The 15,266-nt window shown below is 48.8% G+C and overlaps 1 protein-coding gene across 2 annotated transcripts in view; it reads left to right on the top strand.

Annotated features, from left to right (window-relative positions):
- The first annotated feature begins 1,427 nt into the window (after positions 1-1,427).
- NBL1 (NBL1, DAN family BMP antagonist) overlaps positions 1,428-15,266 on the top strand; it is a 159,803-nt gene continuing 145,964 nt past the window's right edge. The window contains exon 1 of one of the 2 annotated variants that reach the window (XM_069610383.1): positions 1,428-1,613. The gene's annotated coding sequence lies outside the window, so the exon portion shown is untranslated. Of the gene's footprint in view, positions 1,614-6,568; positions 6,590-15,266 lie in introns of those variants that run through there. The other variant, XM_069610384.1, reaches the window with a different exon arrangement.

The following is a 15,266-nucleotide window of genomic DNA, read 5'->3' as shown; positions in this document are numbered from 1 at the left end:
AGCCATTTAAGGATTGGTCTGTTGCGGAAACCAGTGTAACAGGTCCACTGGGACCATTGGCATTGCTTTCCACGACAAGCAAAGAGAGATGTGAGAAATCGCTTTTAACTGAGCCCTTAAGGTCTACTTGGAAGAATATCGGAATGTCTTTAAACATGGAACCAGGTTTGATGAGCTCTGCATCTTTCTGGCTAAATTCTTCGATTAAAATCATCAACAAAACACAGTTTTGGCCAAATTGGTATCTGGAGGGTGTTAGGAAAATTGGCAACCTATTTGAAGGAGGCTGCTGGCCATCTTTTCAAGCCTTGAAGAACTAATACTGACTTGAGGAATGTTCATTTAGAGAGTATAGTTGGCCCATGACCGCGATACCTTTGATGGAGCAAAGCGGCTTAGATCTAGTGAGCACCATTGCTCACATGGGGAATCAAGAGCATATAGCATTGACTATGTACAAACTACCGAGTAATGACTCAAAGAGAAATACTAAATTACAGGTTTCCTGGACAAATAGCCTTCAGGAAGAGGTGACGGAAACGAGAAGGGAGGTGTTGTGTGGAAATATCCTGCCGATGTCGATTAACGTAAGAGAGAGGGCTCGACAAGCGGCTGCTAAACCGAGTGTTTTGGACACCAGAATGTATGTGTAAGCAAGGTCTAAGTCATTCAGATGCCGGTTGGGGATGTGGTAACAAGAGAGTGACATTAGAACATATGATGTGGGATTGCTACGAGGTTAAATCCTTTTGGAGTATTAGAACAGGAGTGATGAATAAAGTCCTAGGAGTGGACAGGGAATATGATTTTGGGGGCATTAATCCTAGGTGACTAGAACTGTCACACAATCAAGTTACATGGATTGTGAGAGCTTCAATGGTTGAGAAACGGATAATTCTAAGCAATTGGAAAACAACTAGTTTCCCATCTAAGTATGGTGTGGTTGGAGGAGAGGAACACTATTTGCAATATTGAAAGAATTGTGTTGAGATCACAGAGGAAAAGTAAAACCTTCGACAATATTTGGAGCAGTTTTCTTGAATGTGAGTTAGAGTGAACTGCATTTGGGAGAAGTACCAAAGGAACCGAAATTCTATGGGTTTTTTTGTCATTAAAAAAAGGGAGGAAAGTTAGCGTGAACTTGGGGCCTGCTGTGGTCTGAGCTCAGAGCCGTGCCTTCTGCTGAACTCGGAACGGGATCTGCTGCTGGTGAGTTCATAGCCTGGCTCACGTCTCCCCTCTGAGCTCGCAGCTGAACTCCCAGCGCTGCCCCTACAGCAGAACTCTCAACCCTGGGCTCTGCGCCCTAGCCTCGCGCTGATCTCACTGCCTGGCTGGCCCTGCCTGACTGCCTATTCCTGGGCTGCAGCCCTGGTCCTGCCTGCCTGCCGTTCCGCATCTCACCGGCAGAGGGCTACGAGTAGATCCCATTTCCCTATTAGGAGAGGAGGCTTGGGCTGGGCTGTTCTTGCTCGGGAATATCGGCTCCACTCGTTCAGAGCAGGTCCGCTCTCTCTCTCGGCCCCCGGATCCGGGGGGGCTGCCGCTACAGCCACTGGGGCGCCACGCTGCGGGTTGCTTATGGGACTAACCTGATCCACGGACCCCATCTGGTAAGGAAACCGAGCAACCCCTCGCCTCTGCCAGACGGAAGACAGATTGGGCGGGTGGGGGCCGGGAGGTTTGGGACAGAGTGAGAACTGGGTCGGTCCACAGAGATAAGTGAGTGAGTGAGTGGGTGGGGTATATAGGTTTTGATATAGATTAGCGAGCAGGGGACGAGTGCTACAGTTCAAGAGAGCAGTGATTCTAGAGACAAGTACTGGGGTGTGAGAGCGTATATGCTAAACCGAGAAGATAAGTGTCCGTGTTATAGAGCGAGTGCATGTTATAGATCATGTTAACCCCACTCTGATATTTTCTCCCCCCTCTATCGAACCCCCATCCGCCCCCCCCAATAAAACTTCATCACTGCCTCCATGGCTGTACTCTCTCTCTTCTCACTGTAACTGCAACACTAGCTGTTCCCAGAACTCCCTCTCTTAACTAACACCACATCTGCACTCCCCAGTCTCTTCCGGAGTTCACTCTGACCTGCTTGTTTATGGCCAGCACGCTAACCCTAAGCAGGCACTCTCTAACGCCACGACCTAACAGAAGGTCTCTGCCCTACTCAGACACCAGTGCGCTCTCATATTGGGACTCTGCCCCTGGGATGCCAGTTAGGTCCAAAACTATATTGCAAACACATGACACACTCTCTGATCCAGCACACAGGCACACTTACTATGCACCCCTACCTCTCGCTCTGATTAACCCAGGCTCGGCTTTGACCTTCTGTTTGCTGTTACAGGGCTCGAGTCGAGGATACACGCGGGTGGACGGCGTTCCCCCACTTAACACTCCCTATACATCTGTGAGAGGTGGGAGAGCTGGCAAAAGGGGTTGGTCGGGTTTAGAAAGTGTGTGGTGGGACCGATTCTGAGGTTGACCAAATTGCTGTTCGAGTAGCTCTCGCGCTACTAGTTTGTTGTTGTATTCTGTGAATTTCTGATACGAACACTGTTGGTTTTCTATTATAAATGCTGGAGTGCAAATCCAGAATGCAACGAAAAAAACCTGCGCTGTGAGGGTGTAGAGCTGTGTGCGGGAACGCGGTGATGCGATAATTGGCGATGCATGGCCGGTACCCCTTGCTTTCTCTCGGGGACACTTGCTGTGTCTCGGGGCGAGGGTCAAGATTAATCCAAGACTGTTAAGATTCTATAAACCAATTCACAACTTTATTAAAACAAAAACAAGGCTGTTAAACTATTTTCTCCGATAATTATGCAATCTCTCAATCCAGCAACATCGAAAAAGAAAATTCCTTCTGTTTTTCAGAGTGGATTTTTTTTTTAAAATAGATATTTTGCAATTCCCAGGTTCCTTAACATCTGACAATAAAAAACCACTTGGCAATTGTTCATAGAAACTGGATTTCGCCCCAGGATTTAATTTATGGGTTTTTCAGGGCACCACCGGGAATTATTTTCTTAAATGTACGCGCCCTGATAGGTTGGTGATATGTTGCTTCTGAATAATGGGGCGGCGTGTGTTGGTGTCGTTTTTGTTTTCCCTTGTCTTACTCATTTTAGCTCTCCCAGCCCCTTTTAATTGAAATGATGTTGCTTGAGAAATGGCAGCACCCGGGCAAGGCAGAGCGGGCCCTGGCTCTTGTTTGGAGAGCCAGATAAACAATTTTACACTATTTAATTCGAGCTGCGCAATGACATTTTGTCTTGTGAGACCCTCCAGACTCATGTCTGTTGATGGAAAATTTGAGATGTGGCGGCGTTGTTTCTTCGTTAGGAGACACTCCTTAACCATTTTGGAAGGCTGGCTGTCGTGGAGTGCTTCTTTAAACAACAACTCTGCAATAAATCCCCGGCTGTGACAGAGCAGTATCTATTGCGTGTTTCAGCATTTTAGATAAAAGCACAGAACGCGCCACATCAGCGCCTGGCGCCTGTAATGAAATCCACCTGTGGGCCTGGGGGCTGCACGGAACAATCCAAGAAAATGGCTGTATTACATGTTTGCATTGTGCAAGTGATGGGTTTCATAAAAAGGCACAGTGGTCGGGGTGGGGTGTGGGGGGTGTGGGGGGTGGGGAGGTGGTTCATGGTCGGAGTCCTTGCAGGTAATCTTCATTACGCCTAGTCATATTCTTCCTCGTCTCAGTACTTTATGACGTTCCATCTGCCTTGTGACAGAACCCTTTACCACATTTTTCTTCTTCCCCCTTTTTTCTTTCTTTGGTCCCTCTGCCCCATAGCCTGGGGAATAAAGCACCTGACCAGTCCCATAATCCTCCTCGCTATACCCAAAAGAACCGGGACGATCTTACCACCGGGAACGGAGAGGCGGGTTGCCAGTACTGTGATGAGGCAGAGCAGGGGTGTTGCTAGGTCTGGAAAAGGTCCGGGGCTATGCTAATGTCAGGACTGTCGGGACTCTGGGCTAGCTAGCCTTTTGGTTGTAACCCCTGAGCTTCTATCCGGGGCTACAACCAAAAGACCCGGGCATTTAGCCCTCTTACCCCCCCCCCCCCCGCTAGCAATGCCTCTGATGCAGAGTAGGACTAGGCATAATGAGGATTACTTCTACACCCTCTCTTCCTCGTCTTAGTACTTATTTTATGAAGCATCCTCAAGAGGCAAAGATCAGACAGCACTCAATTCGACCGCTAAGCAATGACCGCTCCTTTGCACCCTGAAGAGTCACCCTTTGAGGAAGAGAAAAAAAGGGGGTGGTGTGTAGGACCGAATCTTTACAAAAAAAGGAATGAGAAATGACCCAATTTATTTGACCGAAAATAGTAGGTATTTTAGTGTATGTATGGTAAATAATAGGTAAGGGTATACATTAGGGAAGGGTGGAATAGGGGGGCTCCTCTCGCATTATATATAAAAAAAAAGCAAAAAGTAATTTCTGGTCATTTCTCAATTCGTTTTTTTTTTCTAGAAATGATCACGGATACCCGTGAAGGACACCATTCAGAGAGATCAGCAATGGTGGGTGATGGGTCAAAAGCCAGTCACTAAAGACCAGCACAATACCAGACTGGGCAGTAGTCTTACTTCAGGCAGTCCCAGGGCCTCAGTCCTGGACCATCCAACCCCAGAAACGGATGCGCCAGAGCAATTAGAAAGCCCTGCGGCAAATTGACCCGCCTCTCGGGTGGACTGAAGAAGTAGATGCCAAAAGTGGAATTAAGCATGTGCCAAGTACGCCGAGACGGGCCCACATCCACGTGCTCTAGTATGCAGCTCCAGCAGGTCCTACTTACTACCTTAGTAATAAAAGGTTTGGAGAAAAGGGAACCCTAGGCTAATTAGGGAGCAGGACCCCATATCCACTATGCAATGCTGGTCAATGCACGAGAAAGGGCAAAGCTATAGCCCCTCCCCAGCATGGGATCGGCCTCATGACCACAGCTAGCAGAACAGTCGGAGAACTGAAAGAGAGAACCCACTCAGCAATGTTCCAAACGCCATATTGCAAGAAACCAGCCACAAGCCTTCTCTAGGAAGAAGATAAAAACCCAAAGAGGGTCCAGTCACCCCCAAACGCCCTGCAGGCCTCTCCAAGGTTCACCGAAGCAGGCTGGTTATGCCCCCCCCCCGCTCTGTAACTCCGTACCGCTCTCTACCTGCGCTCAGAACCTTCCTACTGGACCTTAATAAAAAAACGTAAAAACTTGGCTCTTCAACGGATTGGACAAACCCTCTTCCGCCACCTTTTCTTTCTCCACTGATTTTTGTCCTTCTGTAATGAGCACTCGGATGCCTCCGGGTTAAGCACGCTTTACAAATGCAAAATAAATAAATAAATAGACTGTTTAGGTGCTTAATTTCTGAGGACGAAAGGGGGTGGAAAAAAGAATAATTTTGGGAAACGGTCCTGTCGGAAGGCATATGGCCTTCATAGAGTAAGTACTGTGACGAGGAATGGAGGAAGTGGCGGCAATGGAGAACGTAGCAGCTTCTTCGCTGGGAAAGCCCTGGGTGCTCTCTTCAGGCCCCTGGTGGAGAGCAGAGTGGGTACGGCGGGCAGAACCATGCAGCCATCGTGGAACATGGAGGGCGAGGCTGCCTGCTTTCCTGCTGGGCGCAGGAAGAGACCCAGATGACTTACTCGTTTGCGGGGGTCTGACCTGGAGTTTGCATTTTTTAAAAAAACATTTTCTTTATGTGGCACTTTAAAATATGCCTCCAGTTCAAGGCCTTTCATGAAAAATGTCTCGTCTATGGGGGCAAGCTTTGTGGTCACATCTGCCTGGTGGGAGCTGTGAAGCGTGTGCTCCAGAAAGCCCATGCGGGAGCCAGGAGGCATGGTTTGCTAGGAGAATTGAAGCGTGTGCTACCAGGAAGCCCATGCGGCAGCCAGCAGGCATGGTTTGCTAGCCACAGAGTTGTCTGTGCCGCAGGGCGACTGCTGTAGGGGGTAGCGAGACCTGTGCTGCCAGTACAAGGCCTTGCGCTTGTTGACGCAGGGTGACTTAGCAGGGTTTGGAAGAGAGCTAAAATGGAAAGATCACTCTGCTGGGTGAATGAGGTTTTTTTGAGACAACAGCTGTTGTATGTCACCCCTCCTGGGAGCATGGTAGCGTAATGTAATGTTGTTAACCATGTGACCAAGCTAATAAAAGGGGCGAACCGCTTCTGGCTCGTCAGTCTAACAAAGAACTGACTCTGGCGTGTTTACTGTGAGCACCATACTGGTGCTGTGCCGCTTGCAGGAGGCCTATGGGCTGGGCCCTGCACTTGGACGGTGCCCCTGCCGGCAGCACCGTCCCACTGTCCTTGGAGCGCCGTGTGAACGCTGCGATGGTCGTTGCCCCAGCCTGGGTGCTCCTAGAGCTGGGGCTGCTGTAGGCTGGGTGTCCCCAGATACGAGGTTCCGCTCCGGTGATCCACAGCCCACAGAGTGCCTCCTGTCTGCTGCGTGAGCACAGCTCCATGGTTAATGTCAGGTGATCCCGACATGTGCTGCGACCCGCTCCATTGACCCTGGCGCGGGCCGGTAACAACAGCGTATGTTAAAGGTGAGAGCTGTGTGAAGTGAGCGTACTTATTGAGCCCGCCATACCTAAAAGTGTCTCTTAAGCGCTGAGGGAATTCCCACTCCAGACATTGGTAGATGCGCGTCTAAATCTGCTGCGCTTCCGGTATGAAGCCTGGTCGCGGGTAGATTCAGAGATTGGCCCTGTCCCCTCGCTTTCTCCCCATTGCTATGTGTCTTGGTTTTAGGGATTGTCAACAGCTTGTGATGAACGGGAAGCAGTGGTGTCTCTCGTCTCTCTTGATGTTAACGATACTGTCTCATCCTAGATCGATCTCACAGCACAAAAAGTTCACTCCTGGTTTCGGGTCTTCTGGGCAATTTGTTCAGATGTTGCCTGTGGTCAATGGACAACTGCCATTTTATGCACTTTGAAATGATAGTGTCCATATTGTGTCCTGATCGCATTCTCTGTAGGTGGCCTTTCACAAGTGTGCCATTAATACCCACGGTTCGCGGTTCCTTTTTGTGCATCTTGCATCCGGCTGCGGGTGCTTTACTGGAAGGTCTGTGAATATCGCAATTGGGGCTTTGGGTCCTTTTCTCAGCAGTGTCTCTATGTGGACATTTTGTAGTGCAAATGTAGAAGAGCACGAGAATATCCAGAGCGGTCATGTGAACTAGAGGAGCACAGTGTGTGCGCGCGCACGTTATAGCAGCGGTCAACCTGCAACCAGATATGATCCTTTAAAGCAGTGTCTTCTGCAGAAATGGAGCCACTCTGATGTCTAAAGGGCAGTGTGTCACTTTCAGGCCAGAAGAAAGAAAACCGGCTGAGCAAAATGCCTGCAAACGTGCAAGTGACGGCTGGGGGAAGGAGGACAGCAGATTAGATCACCAAGCCCCCTGCTTCCCTCAGGGAAGGGGGCAGGGCTTGCTTTTTCACCTAGCTGCACATGTGTGCGCACGCATGCATTAGCAATGGCAAGCCCTGGACTCCGACTGCTGACCATCACCCCTGTGCCGCTGTTCTGTGTGCACCTTTATGGTGTGTTTTTCAGTGCATTTGCTGTGCCCGTAGCCGGCACCAACAACAGCGATGAGGCCCTGTGTCAGTGCTGTGCGAGCGGATGCCAGGCAGCACTGCAGAGAGAGTAGCCCAGATAAGGGGGCAGAGCAGTATCAAGCATTGCAAGAGTGGAGGTGTGGGGGGGGCAAGCCATGAAAAAAGTACTGCTACTCCCCCCCCCCCCCCGCACCCCTCCCAAATGCAGCATGCGCAATTCCATATGGTCTCATTGGTGCCCCCAAAAATGCCTTCCCCAGCCCCAATCTACTTTTTTGGCAACATTAGTGGCAGATTGCATTTTAACACAACAAAAAAAAAGAAAACTCTAGATTCATCACAGATGCAGGAAACTCATCTATTAGAGCTCTGTCCAGGCAAAATACATGCAAACCTCCTAATTTGCATATGGATTGCACCAACAGAAATGACTTCGCAGAAAAGGACATTGCAAGGAGCATCGTGAGTCTTTGATACTATGAGGCACCATGGTAGTGACTTAAGAATAAGTTGCCATACGTAAGCCAAGTGGCAAACAACTCTCTGGTGCAAAATACCTACATGACACTATTATTATATATGGAGAAACTCTATAGTCGCCTAGCGTTTTTTAAATAACAGCATGGTATATTAACGTAGGCTACGAAGTGAATTACTTGCAGAGCTGCAGATAAGACTAGGCGCGATTAAATGATTTGCCCAGGATCACACACGTTGGTTAAATGGTGAAACTGGGATATGGACAATTTAAGCAGCTGACACTCCTTCCCAGGTTTAGTTGATATAGATATTTATTGAGGTTTTGCTTTGCATTTCTTGTGCTTTAAATAATACTTTATTTGTAGCAATGCCTTGGAAGCAACCCACATTACAGAAACTATCCTTTCATAGTAAACTAACTATACACTGTATACATTGCCATAGAAATATGTGGAGCAATACGAGTGTGGCTTTAGTGTTATCCTCCCCATCCTGCATGCAAAGTCACAATAGCATCATGTAGATCAATGTGAGCCTAACAAATTCCCTTTGGGTTTTAAGGCCATAGTAATTTCATAAAGCATGCAGCATTATGCACCCTTCTCACTTCTGATCACTCCCTCCCAGTCACTTTTCTAAAGGGACAAACGTCCCTGCTAATAGCCCCCCCCCGCCCCATCAGTGTCTAATGGCTCACATTGAAATGCTCTGTTGACGCAGAGGAACGTGAGAGAACCTCTGCTGCCCGGAGCTCCTTGGGACATTGTCCTGGCAGTGGGACACTTTGGGTTCCGAAAGGGTAAGGTGTTCTGCTGCTAGGACATTCGGCCTGCTGAGCAGGAATTTGTCAGCCCACATTGTCCTGCCAGCGGGACCTTTCCCGCTGGGCACCCTCATTGAGGTGCCTAACGGGAGAGGTGTCCCACTGACAAATATCCCGGTCTCTCAAAAGAGCATCTGGGGCGGCAGCTTGCCCTCCCGCCGCTATTTGTCCCCCTGCTCCATATGCTACTGCAGGGGGGCTGAAAGGCCAGCACAGGATTTCAGAGGGGCCCGGGGCCCACCCTAGCGACAACTCCGATGGAAAGGGGTCGGATGCCTTTGGCAAAACATAGGTTTATTAACCTAACCTTCTGGATTGACAGAGCCCTGTGTTCTGAAGCAGTGGATTGCAAAGGCTGCCCCTAACCGCAGTGCCGGCCCAGGTCAACCAGCACCCTGTGCCACAGTTTTCACCCTCACCCAGCAACTGAGACGTGGCAGTGCACAGCTCTGGTCTTCTGTAACATAAGGAAGCTGTTCTCGAGAAAGCATGGCACGCTAGGGTAATGGCCTTCCAGCAGGGTTATTGGGGGCTACATCAGGGGGAAAAAGTTACAAGGCCTGGGAACCACACAACATAATTTGCGCTTGAATAGAAAGTAATTTATAATTATTATTATTTTTTAACGCGCTTAATACTGGGGACTGTTTCTAAGGGCAAGGGCGGGATTCGAACCTGTGTTACTATGCGTTGTCTTGATTCCAAGCCAAACGCGTTGCCCCTGAGCTATCCGCCCGGCCTATGAACTGACACTTCACATGACGTGTCATGTAAAGGGCACCACCAGCTCACCCAATGTAATTATGACACTTTACATTGTGGGAACATGCAGCGCGCCTTATTTGCGGCACCCCTGTGTGACTGCACCACTTGATTGGCCCTTGAGCCACCACTGCCTAAACGGCCCTCTTGGGTGCTGACTCCCTTTGGCCTGAGACAATTGCGAGAAACTATGTATTTCCATAGCCTGGTCAAAATGACGCTCAGAGGACATCTGGGCTGAGTTTGTGCCACACCCGGATGATCAAGATTCTACTATTCTCTGTACCATAATCTTTTTGTCAGTGCTCTGCTCTCTCCATTGCTAACCAACGCACCAAGTCAGACGTCAATCGCCTGATTTTTCTGTATCCTGCCAAGTAAAAAAAAAAATCAAATTACGCAGACTCAGGGTGCGTAGGCAATTAAAGGCGGAGGTGGCCATTATATAACATACTCTATCTCCCATATATGGCCCTGTTGTTTTACCCGCACTGGCTTGAAGAGAGCCTTTTAGTGCTTACTGTAGCTACCATATATGTGTGTTGAGCACACACACCTTCTACAGTGTTGCATCACTCTAGTATGCGTTAATTCCTGCCACAACCTTCCCGGCCGTTTCCCTAAGTGACTGTAGAGGGGGGTGCATCTCACTTTAAAGTTTACAAAAAATGTTGGAGCCTCTGTATTGAGAACAAGCACAGCCCAATTACCCGTTCCATGGGAAGTTCTCACACGGGAGGGTGTGACCAAGGGGTTCATGTCTGGATTACCATTAGTAATTTAAGGTGAAACGCCAGGTTTCTCAAAATGAACACATGTGTGGGAGTTTCTCAGTATAAAGACCTGCTAGAAGCCTCCGTGCACCAGCGAGTTCCTCAGTATAAAGACCTGCTAGAAGCCTCCACGCACCAGCAAGTTCCTCAGTATAAAGACCTGCTAGAAGCTGCCACGCAGCAGCGAGTTCCTCAGTATAATTACCTGCTAGAAGCCTGCACGCACCAGCAAGTTCCTCAGTATAAAGATTTGCTAGAAGCCGCCACGCACCAGCGAGTTCTTCAGTATAAAGATTTGCTAGAAGCCGCCACGCAGCAGCGAGTTCCTCAGTATAATTACCTGCTAGAAGCCTGCACGCACCAGCAAGTTCCTCAGTATAAAGATTTGCTAGAAGCCGCCACGCACCAGCGAGTTCTTCAGTATAAAGATTTGCTAGAAGCCGCCACGCACCAGCGAGTTCCCTAGTATAAAGATTTGCTAGAAGCCTCCATGCACCAGCGAGTTCCTCCAGTATAAAGACCTGCTTAAAGCCTCCACGCACCAGCGTACTCTGGGAGTGAGGGGCGGCCCAAAGGACCACTCATGATGAGCGTGGGTTGATAATCGGGCCCTTCATTGACTAGTGATTCATTGATTGCGCCTAGAAACACTTGTGTACAGGCGTGTTATAAATGCCATATATCAAGTGAACCAAAGCTCTATTTTTTTACCATATGACCGTACGCACCGCAATGTCAATAAAAGGTGAACTAATGCACGACTACTACAACTCTTGCCCCTAACAACAATTTAACACACCCTGCATGATCTGAAAGGCCTCCTCCCTTTGGCTTCTTGAAAATTGGGCATCTTGACCAACTTTTTTCCCATAACTCCTTGCTAAACCTCTCTTCTTGGACCTCAGAGTCCCCAGTGCTAGGCCTTGTGGTCAACCTCTTCCGCCTCCCTTCCCGATTCTTCTGGGGCGTTCAGATTGCAGAATCCCACCTCCAATTCAGTTTATGCACTTGCCTTTTCACTTGTGTTTATCCATTTTTCTAGAATGATAATCTTGTTCTCTTTTGTGTATACCAATCCTCCACACAGCCGCCTGTGCTTCTCCTGGCATGGTGGCCTGCGCCGTTTAGTTGTTATCGGAGTGTCTGAAGTATTGAGTGTATGTGTGTGACCTGTGAGTGAATGGTTTTGTGAACAATGATCTGACAAGTCGAGCTGTATGACTTTAGTTATTGCTGGCACTTCTCTGATTAATATGTTATGTTTCTGTTCCTTTGACTTATGAATTGTCTGTAATTAATTCTTGAATGGTGGGAGTTCCTTGTTTTGTGATGCCTTTCAGGCCCCCAGCCTGTTTGCCCCTTCAGGAAAGAATTGACCAATTCTACAGCCTGTTTAACCCCTTTTATTCATGTTATGATTCTATTGATGGCATGTCTGTTACCTGGTGTGCCCGAGGGCTGTTGCTGGCACCATGTTGGAAAGGGATCCGTTGGAAAGGGATCCGTAGTCTAGGCCGAGTTTCAGGAGTGGGTGCTAAAATAAAACGCACAACGAAGTTGAAAAAGAAAACCGGCGAGACAAGTTGTTTCAGTGACGTGCAACGGAAATCTTGACCCGATCAAAGCTACCTTTTTTTTATTTTTTTATTTTGAGTTCAGCCACCGTGCAGTTTTTTTTATTTAATTATTCTGCTGTGATGAAAATCTAAAACTGTGTAGCTTGCATGCATCTTCAGCAGGTGCGGTGGCGCGCCAACGTACCGAACACGTTGCGTTACCTTCGCCGGTTGTCTCTGAAAATAGCCCATACAATCCACTTTAAGGAACGGCTCTTTAAATAAACGTACACAAAGTTAGACAATTAAACATGTGCAAAAACGGGTTGTCTGAAAGAAGGACACTTTGAGGTCGCGTGCTTGCAGACATTATATTCAACTGCTGTCTGCTGAGGGCGGGCAGCTTTTATTTAAATGTTGGTGTGCGATGTCCTTATCGATGTGGCCCAATGAAAGATTTATTTTTATTGTTTCTAGCGTCAACTAGGATTGTAGCAAATAGTGAATTTATTATTCGGCCAAATAGTTTTAAAAAAGCCAGAACAATTCGGTGTACGTGAGAGCAAGGACGGTGAGCCCCTCTTCCCCTTAGAGCCCTCCCTATTGTTGTGGGGGCGTGGTCAGTGGGCCTTGCCATGGTAGCCCCCAAAATAGTTTTGTATGTGTGATTTTTATTTATTTATTTATTTTTTATATATATCAATCCATTTTTTAAAATGTATTATGACCCTTCTCCACTCCTCCTGTAGCACAATTGCAGGGGCTGGGGTGTTTCTAGGTCTGGAAAAGATCAGGGGCTAAGCTAATGTCGGGACTGCTGGGACTCGGGGACAGCTAGCCTTTTGGCCAAAGCCCCTGAGCTTCTATCCGGGGCTACAAGCAAAAGACCTGGGGCTATAACCCCTTTAACCCCCTCCCCCTAACCCCCCGTAGCAACTCCTCTGTGCAGGGGTCCCCTGGTCTTGCCCATACAGGCCTGATGCTGGTTTGTTTATTAAAAAAAAATAAAAAAAAATGCAGCAACAGGGCCACCAAGCCAAACCCTGGCGACCCACTATCCACCGGGGCGAGGAGGGGCTTACCTTGAGTTTAAGGCCGGGGCAGGCTGCAGCAGCCAATAAGGAAATGCCTTCTGCAGCCTGTCCCTGCTTTCTTTGATTGGCTACCTCTTACAAACAGAGAGAAGGATAGATTTGAGGGGTGCTTACCACCTTATCTGCATACGCCTGGGTGAGGAGTGGAAGACCGCCTTCAAAACACTGTACATCCATTACCAGTACTGCCTGATGCCCTTTGGCCTAGGGTAATGCGCCGGCAGAGTTACAGCGATTCTTGGATCATCTTTTTGCAGACATCTTGGGTCAGTATACCAAACTGTATTTGGACGACATGCTGATCTTTTCACCGAATCTGACTGTACACACCAAACATGTCAAAGAAGTCCTGTGACAGTCACATGACCACGATCTTCACATGAAACCCGAGTGCGAGTTTGATGTACCTTCCATCTTATTATACCTTGGTTATCGCTTGTCATTTGAAGGTATACCCATGGATGTTAGGAAAGTCAATACTATTCTTGACTGGCCTGAACCCACGTCACTAAAAGAATTGCAACATTGAATTGAGTGTTCCCTCGGGGCTGGTTGCTTTAGAAGGCATTTCTACACCCCGGTACTGGCTGGAGAACGCCTTTGTATGGATGTTCATAGTCCATGCATTGGCAATGCTCGGTGCCTACATGTCAACAGCTGGCAGACTCGTTATTTATGCTGCTTCGTAAGGGTCTTCGACAGACCACCTAGTGGGCCTGCTCCGGGTTGGTGGGGGTGGGGGTGGGGGGAGGTGGGTGGAGTAGGGGTCAGAGGTCAGATTATGTCTTCACCTAGCGGCTCTAACAGACTGCACGTCTAGTATTAACTAGGGAGATTACTCGCGCTTGCCACAGAACACACATGGGTCTACACCACGCTGTCCTATGTCGGCATGAGTAGCTCATCACGCCCCCTTTTCGATGCATTCTGGAACTTTGAAGTTATGCATTTAGAATTAAAAGGGAGGCACCAGGATGTAAACAAACGAGTTCTCAATGGGGTGCTTATAACTGATTAGAGCACCGAGAGTTACAGCTACTCCCAAGAAGTGTTCGAGCCCCTCACCACCCGCACTTTGCCACTTTCCCAATCGGAGTCCATCGCCTCATTTCGCACATCCCACGCACACAAGTGTTTGAGGGGGGGTGGAGCGTGTGTGTGTGTGGGGGGGGGGGGGTTGTTGGCGCGAGTGTGTGGGTCGCTGCCTCGAGGATGCGATGGCCGTTGGCCCATGTGTGTTTATGGTGGCGTAACCTTATGCAGGGTGTGGGACCTGTCCTTGTACAGTGGTGTGGTGGGGCGAATGGCTGTTGGGCAGATGATGTGGTCGGGCGGATGGCTGTTGGGCAGTCTTGTAGCGAAGTGCACGCAGGCTGACTAGCAGGCAAAGCGCAGTGGGAGCTTGCTTTTGGCCAAGCGGTGTCCCCTCGCCCCCCCTCCTTCACCCGCCTTCCCAAAGGGTCTAAACTGTCTCTAAAGAAAGCAATGTAGGTTTAGGTAGCCCTACCCAGGCTACTTCAAATCTTCCAGAGGTTCCGAAGCAAGTCGTAGTCCTTAGATCCGCCCCTACCCCTTTGATTCCTGGATTCTGCATATTGGTCTGCAGCTTGTGGATCTTCAGATGTTTAGGACTACCACTCCCATGGCCCCATGCCATACACTATGCTGTGTAAGTGTAATGGGAGTTGTAATCGTAACCATCTAGAGATTCCCCCTACTCCCATGCCCACTTGGAGCCGATGACTTCACAGCCCTGGGTGCTGATTGGCTCGGGTATGTGACACTTTCTCTGTAGTGGAAACCGTGCTGGAAGTAGCCGAGTGCTGTACAGTGTGTGAAGAAGGGGCGCCACCCACCGAACGTCCATGGTATTAAATGCAGCTGCGGGGCCTGTAGCATGGGACATGGATGGTTCTCCGGGTGGGATCTACGTGTTCCTTCGAGCAACGCCTTGAGTCCTTCCTTATTGAACGGCAGCAATGTTGGTGGTTCTAAGTGAAAGTGGGCTATTGTTGGACTAGTGAAACATTGCTGTGCTATTCCAAAGAGCAGATCTAGCCGTACTTGTGACTCCTAATCTCAAGGAGGGGCTCTTCCATGTATTCTTCACTGGCTTTGACGGCCAAAGCTCTGAATTCTTTTTTTTTTTAAAAACATGTTTATTTT

The sequence above is a fragment of the Ambystoma mexicanum genome, chromosome 8 (genome assembly GCF_040938575.1).
Source record: "Ambystoma mexicanum isolate Mex_15411 chromosome 8, UKY_AmexF1_1, whole genome shotgun sequence".
NCBI classification, from domain to species: Eukaryota; Metazoa; Chordata; class Amphibia; order Caudata; family Ambystomatidae; genus Ambystoma; species Ambystoma mexicanum.
This window is presented reverse-complemented; position numbering and strand designations above follow the sequence as displayed.